The sequence below is a fragment of the Apium graveolens genome, chromosome 3 (assembly GCF_009905375.1).
Source record: "Apium graveolens cultivar Ventura chromosome 3, ASM990537v1, whole genome shotgun sequence".
Lineage (NCBI taxonomy): Eukaryota > Viridiplantae > Streptophyta > Magnoliopsida > Apiales > Apiaceae > Apium > Apium graveolens.
In genome coordinates this window covers 236,970,248-236,979,773 of record NC_133649.1, presented here as the reverse complement: position 1 = coordinate 236,979,773, position 9,526 = coordinate 236,970,248, and positions in this window count along the sequence as shown.

Here is a 9,526-nt window from a genome sequence, read left to right as displayed (position 1 = left end):
AGCCCAACTGCAGAATTCGGCCCAACAGTAGAGGCCTAAAATAAGGACCAACTACAAGCCCAACAACACAGAAAGCCCAACAGAACCAAGCCTAAGACCAAAAACACAGCCGCACAACACTGCACAGCCACCGCACGTGCCTACACATACACACACGCTATTTACTCACACACACACCACAGAACACAGAAGCACACATAAACATATATACAAAAATGTGTGTATATATATATGCAAGCAATTAAACCATAACAAGACTGAAGCAAGCCGGAAATATTAACGGAAAGTACAGGGACGACGGCAACTTGACCGGAAGGAGAGAACAAGAGAACGAAAAAGAAAAGAAGGAGGAAGACTGGAGAGATATGACATAACGAGAGATGAGAGAAGAGAGATTAGAGATGTCGAGAGAGAGACAAACAGGTCGGGTGAACAAAATGAAAGGGGAAGCCCCCCTTTTACTTATTTTTTTTATTTCCTTTGTTAACAGATGCTGCAATAGGAAGAAAACAGGTGTCCCTCAATGTAGTAAAAACAGGCACGTAGCCTCTAGAGATAAACACGAAGATTCTGAGGCCCGGTTTATCCAGAAATTCGAAATTAACGAACCGAAGTGCATGCAAAATAATTTAATAAAATTACGAAAATAATCTTAAAATGTCACAAATATCCCGAAGTTAACAAAAACAAAAAATTCGTAATTTTAAAACAATTTTTGAAACGGATTTATACCCGCTTTTAACAATTAAACGAAACAACGCACGGGTAAAATTAATCCCAAAAATTTCCAAAATGATTTTAAAATTCTCAAAATATTATAAACTTAATAAAATATGAGTTTCGTAATCTTTGAAGAATTCTGGATTTAAATATGGATTTTACAAATAAACACAATCAGAAAATCATTTAAAGATAAATAATTAATGAAATATTGGTTTCTAAATTTTATAAATCCCAAAAATAATTATTGAAATTATAAAATCCTAAAACTAATTTTAGAGGTAATCCAAATATTTATGAAATTAAAAACCGTAATAAAATCACTTTTACAAGCGAAACAAAACCATATAACTCAATGATAAATCACAAAAATTCCAACCTATATATCAATAAATCATAGACACATAATAAACATCAACACGATGCTGCCAAAACTAATACACATATTTTATTTAATTATTTACTCAATTATTACACTTTTAAAATAATAAAAATAATAGAAAATATACGAGTCGTTATATCCTTTCCCCCTTTAAAAGATTTTATCCCCAGAATCTGACTTAACTAAACAAATGAGGATATTTATCAAGTATGTCTGACTCTAATTCCGAAGTAGACTCTTTTACTCTAGGATTTCTCCATAAAACTTTCACTATGGGGATCGACTTATTTCTAAGGACTCGCTCTTTACAGTCTAAGATTTATATCGGTTGTTCCACGTAGGACAAATCTGGCTGAAGCTCAATGGGTTCGTACTCTATAACTTGATTCGAATCAGGAACATAGGGCTTCAACATGGATACATGGAATACATTATGGATATGCTGCAACTGCGGCAGGTAACGCTATCTCGTAGGCAACTTTCCCTACTTTCTTCAACACCTCAAATGGTCCTATAAATCTGGTGCTAAGTTTACCTTTCTGACCAAATCGCATTAACCCTTTCCACGGTGATACCTTTAGTAACACCAGTGCTCCTATCTCGAAGTTCATATCTTTTCTATGCAAGTCTGCATTCCTTCTCTGCCTATCTTGGGCTGCTTCTAACCTTTTTCGAATCAATGCCACTATATTTCTGGTTTGCTGAACCAACTCGGGGCCTAACACTTTCTTCTTTCCTACTTCATCTTAATATAATGTTGATCTACACTTACATCCATATAAAGCTTCATAAGGCGGCATTCCAATGCTGGCATGGTAGCTGTTGTTGTACGAAAATTCAATCAAAGGTAAGTGTTCGTCCCAATTTCCCTTAAAATCGAAGACACAAACTCTTAACATATCCTCTATGGTTTGAATGGTTCTCTCACTTTGACCTGTCTGTCTGAGGATGATAGGTAGTGCTCATATTCAACTTAGTTCGTAAACATTCTTGGAACTTAGTTTAAAATCTCGAATTGAACCTCGGGTCTCGATCTGACACAATGGATATAGGAACTCCATGCTTGGTCACTATCTCGTCCAAATACAGCTTAACTAACTTTTCCAAAGAATATCTTTCGTTGATCGGAAGAAAATGCGCTGACTTGGTCAACCTATCAATGATTACCCAGAAGGCGTCGTGATTTGCTCTCATATTTGGCAATCCTACTAAAAAATCCATTGCAATCTCTTCCCACTTCCTACTGGGGAATCTCCAAGGGTTGTAACGATCCACTTGGCCATTGATGTTCCGCTTTTACCGTCTGACATACGTGACATTTGCCAACCCAATTGGCAATATCCTTCTTCATTCATGGCCACCAAAAGTTTCTCTTCAAGTCCTGGTACATCTTAGTGCTACCGGGGTGGATAGAAAACTTAGAGTTGTGCGCTTCGTATAACACTTCATTCTTCAGTTCTGTTACATTAGGAATCCAAATTCTGGAAGAAAATCTAAATAAACCTTGGTTATCCTTTTGAGTACATAATTCTTCTCATGTCAAAGTATCCAATTCTTGTTCCATAACTCCTTCTTGACACCTTTTAATCTTTTCCATCAACGGTGTTTGGAAGGTAATCTCGTACAGTTGTTCCTGATTTTCTCTTAGTAATTGAACTTCAATCTCCATCTTTTCTAAGTCTCGTGCTAGCTCATCTGCGATCTGAACTATATTTAGCTTATCTTTTCTGCTCAAGGCATCGGCCACCATATTGGCTTTGCCTGGGTGATAATTAATTGAATAATCGTAGTCCTTGATCAATTTCAACCACCTTCTCTGTCTCATGTTCGAATCCTTTTGCTGTGAATATGTACTTCAAACTTTTATGATCCGTGTAAATAGCGCACTTTTCTCCATACAGTTAATGTCTCCACAATTTTAAAACAAAAACTATAGCTGCTTGTTAGGTCCCGAATTATCGTAGAAGGGGGGTTGAATACGATAATCACTAAATTAAAAATTCTTTTGAATCGTTAGCGGATATAAGATTTAGTGCTCGGTTAGTGGTTCTGTGATTCTTGAGATGAATAGTGTTTGGGAATATAAGATGAGGAACACACGATATTTTGGGAAGTATATAATCATATATAAATTCGCGAGGGGTGTTGCTACACTCCGGTAAATAAATTCACCGACTACATTCTAAGAACAACAAAGTTCCTAGCTTCTACAAAGATTTACAAATCAAATCCTATACAATGATCTAGCTTTTGTTTGTCTAAGGATTTAAATACCGGGTAACAATTATAATGCCCTTATGAATATACAAGAGTTAAATCGGGCATTATAATATTACTCCGGTGAGAAGTTAAACGGATATCAATGTGCTGAGCTTCTCTGTATTCTCTTTGTTTCTTGTTTTCATCAAGATGAACAGAACTTCTTAACAAATAATAATTTTTATTGTTAAATATTTAGCTTCTCTGTGTAGACTTTCAAATTCATTGGACAGGTGGCAGTCTTGTATCCACACAATCCTTTTAGTTTGCTGCAAGTAAATCAATGAATTTCATAACTCTTCTATGGCGACTTGAGCAACCTTCTATCGCGACCAGTGCCTCTGTAATGCTCTAAGGCGACTGCTGATGTTTTATGGTGACCAGGTAAGCTCTATGGTGACCAGGTAAACTTTATGGCGACCAGGTGAACTCTATGGAGATCGGGTGAACACTATGGCGACCAGGTGAACTCTATAGTGACCAGGTGAACACTTGAAGTACTATGGTGACCAGGTAGCCACTGTATCTTCTTCTGTGGTGACTAGGCTCTATGGTGACCACTGGTGCCTTAGAGAATCTCTATGGCGACCACTGTGGTGCCTTAGAGAAATTCTCTATGGCGACCAGTTCTGTGGTGACCATAGATTGTCCTGGTATACACTTCTATGGCGACCTGTGAGAAGAGTCTTCTGTCTTAGAATATTTTGCTTCTGTTTTACCATTCTTCACTGTATCAACACTTTCTTCTGTAAGTGAATTAAAATCCCTTCTTGTATACTGATGTTTGGTGCACTGGTCTGGTTCACAAACAACTAGCATTGAGAGAACCTAATTCAATTTGTCTTGTGTTTCTGAGTTGATACAGATTGGTTGAATGTCCATTGCTTCTAACACTGACTGTCAATAAACAAATATACTTTCACTAGAATCCTTTCTGGTACTTTAGACAACGTCTTCATTGCTACTACAATCTTGAATACTTCATTCACTGTTCTTCACCAACGCTTGAACATATAAATGAACTCCTGTCAGTGAGTATAGCTTCAAGACTGTAATTGTCTTTTTTAACCTCTGTCCATACCATGTCTTCAATTCTTTAGATTCCTATGCTTCATACACTGTCTATCTTCTATCAATACCAATACACTGAAATCTTCTGGTAGCACTTTATACACTGAATCTTCATCATTTCTGAAACCCTGAAAGTCTTTAACCTTTATTCTTCACTGAGGCATGAATATATTAATGAATTTCTTTCAGTGACCTGTAAATAGACTTCAAGCCTTCTTCTAATCTTCTGATTCTTTGTATTTTCCTTGTCTTCATTCTTCCTAATTTCTTGTGTAGACATAGTATTATTAACCTGTCATGTTCTAGTGTTGTTATCGTGTTGAGTTATCATATAACTGTTCTTACAGCTACGCAGTCTCACCAATACTGCTAACTCAAGATCATGGACTGGATATTTCTACTCGTGAGGCTTTAGTTGTCTAGAGGCATAGGTGATAACTTTGTCGTGTTGTATCAGTACACAACCCAAACCTTTCAAAGAGGGGTCACTATAAATCACAAAGTTTTCGGAGTCATCTGGAAATGCTAGTACTGGAGCTAACACTAGTCTCCTTTAACAACTTGGAGCATTGAGTCGTTGATCCTTACCCTTTCTGTCTTCCTTCATTGAAATAATGAGTTGTGTTATACACTGCGATTCCACTGCGTGGATATGAATCATCAATACCATTAATTTCTCCTTTAACAGCTTGGAGCATTGAGTTGTTGAACTATGCACTTAGACTTTCAACCATCTTCAGTTGATCAACCACAAATGCCCTGTAGGTTGTAGATTCCACTGAGTAGCCATGGAAAATATCCTAACTGTAGAACATTCTCTCCAAACACTTTGAGGTTATCCAGTGTTTGCTTCTGTTGGCCATTAACTCATTAGTGGTCTTCATGTATACATCCTGATCAAGGCTTGATCTTAACTTGTTTCCAACTGTATTGACTGCTCCAGCCTTTTTGTATTTAAGAAGTCTTGATTAGCTTGATATTTCCCTTGTAGCTTTAATCAAGTTCTGGTTCTTCCCTTGTACTACTCCATTATGACACAGAGCTTCCAGTGCTGAATTTGTCTCAAAATGTTCTTGATATTATAGATATTAATCAGAACTGCTTCTTGAATTCAGTCCCATTATCTAACCACAAGATCATTTCTTTTACAGTTGCTTCCAGCTTGATCTTCTTTGATGTGATCAATCACCATCTGTGATGTCTTATCTTGAGAACGCATGAACAACAACTTTGTTTCATAAGAGTAGTCAACCACCATCACTAAGGTATATATTTGCTTTGATGTGATATTATCTTTGACTCCTTTTTATGACATGCCTCACATTTATCATCTTCTGAATTCCAGATGAGGCAATCCTCTCACTAACCCTTTTTATAAAAGAATTTCTTGAGTTGATGTTCAAGGGTGAGAGCTTCCAATGCCATAGCTAAACTTCTGTCAGATGAAGCTTTATAGTAGAAACCATTGACTTCACCTTTCCTGAGATTCCATTCTAGCCATGAGCATTCCCTTTCCTTACTCTAAGAAGAGCAAGCTTCTCAACCTTCCTGCTTCAAATGAGACACTAATCCTTCATTGAATTAACATTTTGTCCTTTGATGCAGAACTGTCTGATAAGAGGATTTGTGCCTTGATTCTCCATCAAGGAAGTTGCTTCAACTGTTATCAGTGACTCCAATGATTAGTTGTTATCAGTGATAGCAATTGTTGAATCAATGATGACATCCCTTTTTCTGTATAGCTTGTCCCGTAATGAAAACCTTTGCTGACATCTCCAAAGATTATTGACGAAATAGCTTTTGTCAATCACATTTGATTTTGAGGCTCTTTCTTTGATCATATGCTTTGAGTATAAATTACCAAGAATATATATGAATCAATTAACCTGTTATGTCCTGCACTCACAAATGGATTAATAGTTCTTGGTACACAACTTATCAGTTTGGGTCCAGATGGATTAGAGATATTATTATAAACAGATATAACAACAGCTGCAACCTTATCATGCTAATTCTTGTCTTTGACTGACCATTTTCTCCATTTTAATACCCTTGACAGATTTATCTTAGGCTAGGGGATAAATGGTTCCAACCTTACATAAGGAGGACTGGCAGTCTTTGCCCCATTGTTATCCTAAACATGCTTTCTACAATTAATCAAGCATTGTATTAAGAATACATGGCATTCATTCAGAAATATTACACATAAGAATTAAGCAAGACAAACATGATATGGAACAAACTAGAATTAATAAATAAATCACTAATTATATCTAGTCCAATCTTGTTGATAAATCTCATCTAGCTATCTCAATCCAATTATAAATTAATACATCTTAACAAATAATTTAGAATAAATGAGCAAATCATATTATAATAGGATACAGAGAATAAGCAAAAACAAAGGTCTTAAGTGCTGAAAAATATATATCTCACTAAAGCAATTAATCATGTTCAACAAATATTCAATCACATATTTAAGATCATCTAAAGTAACATGCATAAGTTAAACATCTATCCTAGTTACTAGAAAAATATTCTAGTGAACTAGTTCAACATTATCTATGTGTGATGTTATCATGCTTGTGTGAGTGTTAAACATTTAAACACTATGATCTTATCATACATTGAGTATTGAGAGCAAAGTAATGCAGTGGTTCAAGAATTTGAAACATGAGATATGTGAGTTGGACCATCTTCAGAGATTGCTATGAAAGAAAGATATTCATTATTCTCGTCATCTGATCCATCCCAACTCTTTCCCGTGCACCATAAGTTTTGACTGGCTGATTCCCTAAAAAAACATTCCACCTCTGTCACAGCTCTTCAACTGAATCCCTACTCATCCTTGTTTGTCAAGCTTTTTGTTCTGTTGTAGTAAAACCCCTAATAGTTACTTGACACATATGTCTTGTTATAACTGTAGCTATCAAATCTTGTTTATGTCCCATTCTCAGTCTTGTAATCATCCCTTGAACTGAATCTGTAAGAATCTCTGCTTCAGAATAGATAGACTTGATCCTTGGATATAGCTTATGTACTCCTTGTGAATCTGATGCGACTAAACTTCCCTGACAAGTGAAACACTGCCCTGACGTCCAGTCCCTCAAGTACTTCCACCTGAGCTTCTTCTGATTTAGCTATCAGTAACTCTTACATTCTGCCCCGAGGTTCCAATCTTAATGCATGTAACTGAGATATTTGTATGTCCCCACTATTCTCTCTGACCTTCACAATTCTTGCCTCTTTGATCTCATTGATTCCCTGATAAATGTAGCATTGGTACAAACCATTGTGTGACTGTATAATCTGAAATCATAGAATTGTCTTAAAATCTTCGAGAAAACTTGTACCCGTTGAAATTTCATTCAAATCCCGCGTCTGAAAATTCAGTGGTATCCGATGGAGTAAGCTTTTGAGGAAGTTCCACAATTTTTGTCTGTAGGTCTTGAAATCAGTTCCATTGGAGTAAGAAAACCATTATCTTCAATTTCCGTAATCGGGAATTTTCCGTCTGAATAACACATGGTCTTTGTTTTCTTCGAAAGATTAAAATCCACTTTAAAAGCCCGGAGGAATCCTGAGTGTACCAGTCCTTTGAGTACCCTTAATTAATATTTAAGAAAAAATAAATTTCCAGTATTTTTAATTTTCTTAGAAAATAAATTAATCAAAAATAAATATTTACGTAAAATTTAATTTTCAAGAATTTCGATTTTTTTTATAAAATTAAATAAAATGTAAATTATTTAAGAAAAATATAAATTTAAGAATTTTAAAATTTTATGGAAAAATAAATAAATCAGAAATAATTAATTTGAGTTTATAGAATTGTTAAGTGCACAACTTCTATATGGCGACTCCTTCTACTTGTACGCCATTTTTTTTCGTGTGTGGCGACTACCTTCTGTCCTGCTTTTCTCGCGACCAGGACAAGTACTGTATGGCGATTAACCAAACAATACATGGACAGAAAAGTAGAGGCGACTGTACTTAGCAAGGTTGCCTATGGCGACGTAGAGTGGCGACGTAGAGTGGAAACATGAGAAATAGCTTTATTTTCCCTGTGGCAACTTTATTTGCGCGAACTACACCAGGAGCTGCCAATTCTCATCCATTTGCAAGGCTGATTTCTTTTGTTCAATTATCCACTGCATGTGTTGTGAGTCCAACGGCATTTGCAAGTAAACAATCAAACAAATAAACGAGCTGCCACAAACTTTCTAACACAAAAAATGGCAGCTAATTAACATTTGGCAGCCTAAAATTGAAAATAAAATAAATTTAAATTAAAAACTTTTATTTACTAAAATTTAAATAGTAAACTAATTTAGTTAAATTTATAAAATAAATTTATTTAAATTAAGTTCATAAAATAACTTATTTAAATTAAATTTAAAAAATATATTTTCTAGATCAAATTTACAAAATAATTTATGTAAATGCAAAATTAATAAAATAAATTTATTTGAGGATCCTGATTTGTGTATCAATCAGTCAGCTCTAATACCAATTGTTAGGTTCCGAATTATCGTAGAAGGGGGGTTGAATACGATAATCACTAAATTAAAAATTCTTTCGAATCTTTAGCGGATATAAGATTTAGTGCTCGGTTAGTGGTTCCGTATTCTAGAGATGAATAATTTTTGGGAATATAAGATGAGGAACACAAGATAGTCGGGGAAGTATATAATCATATATAAATCCACGAGGGGTGTTGCTACACTCCGGTAAAAAAATTAACCGGCTACATTCTAAGAACAACAAAGTTTCTAGCTTCTACAAAGATTTACAAATCAAATCCTATACAATAATCTAGCTTTTGTTTGTCTAGGGATTTAATTACCGGTTAACGATTATAATTCCCTTATGAATATACAAGAGTTAAATCGGGCATTATAACGTTACTCCGGTGAGAAGTTAAACAGATATCAATGTGCTGAGCTTCTCTGTATTCTCTTTGTTTCTTGTTTTCATCACCTCTCGTAAGAGAGAAGATGAACAGAACTGCTTAACAAATAATAATTTTTATTGTTATATATTCTACTTCTCTGTGTAGACTTTCAAATTCATTGGACATGGTGGTAGTCTTGT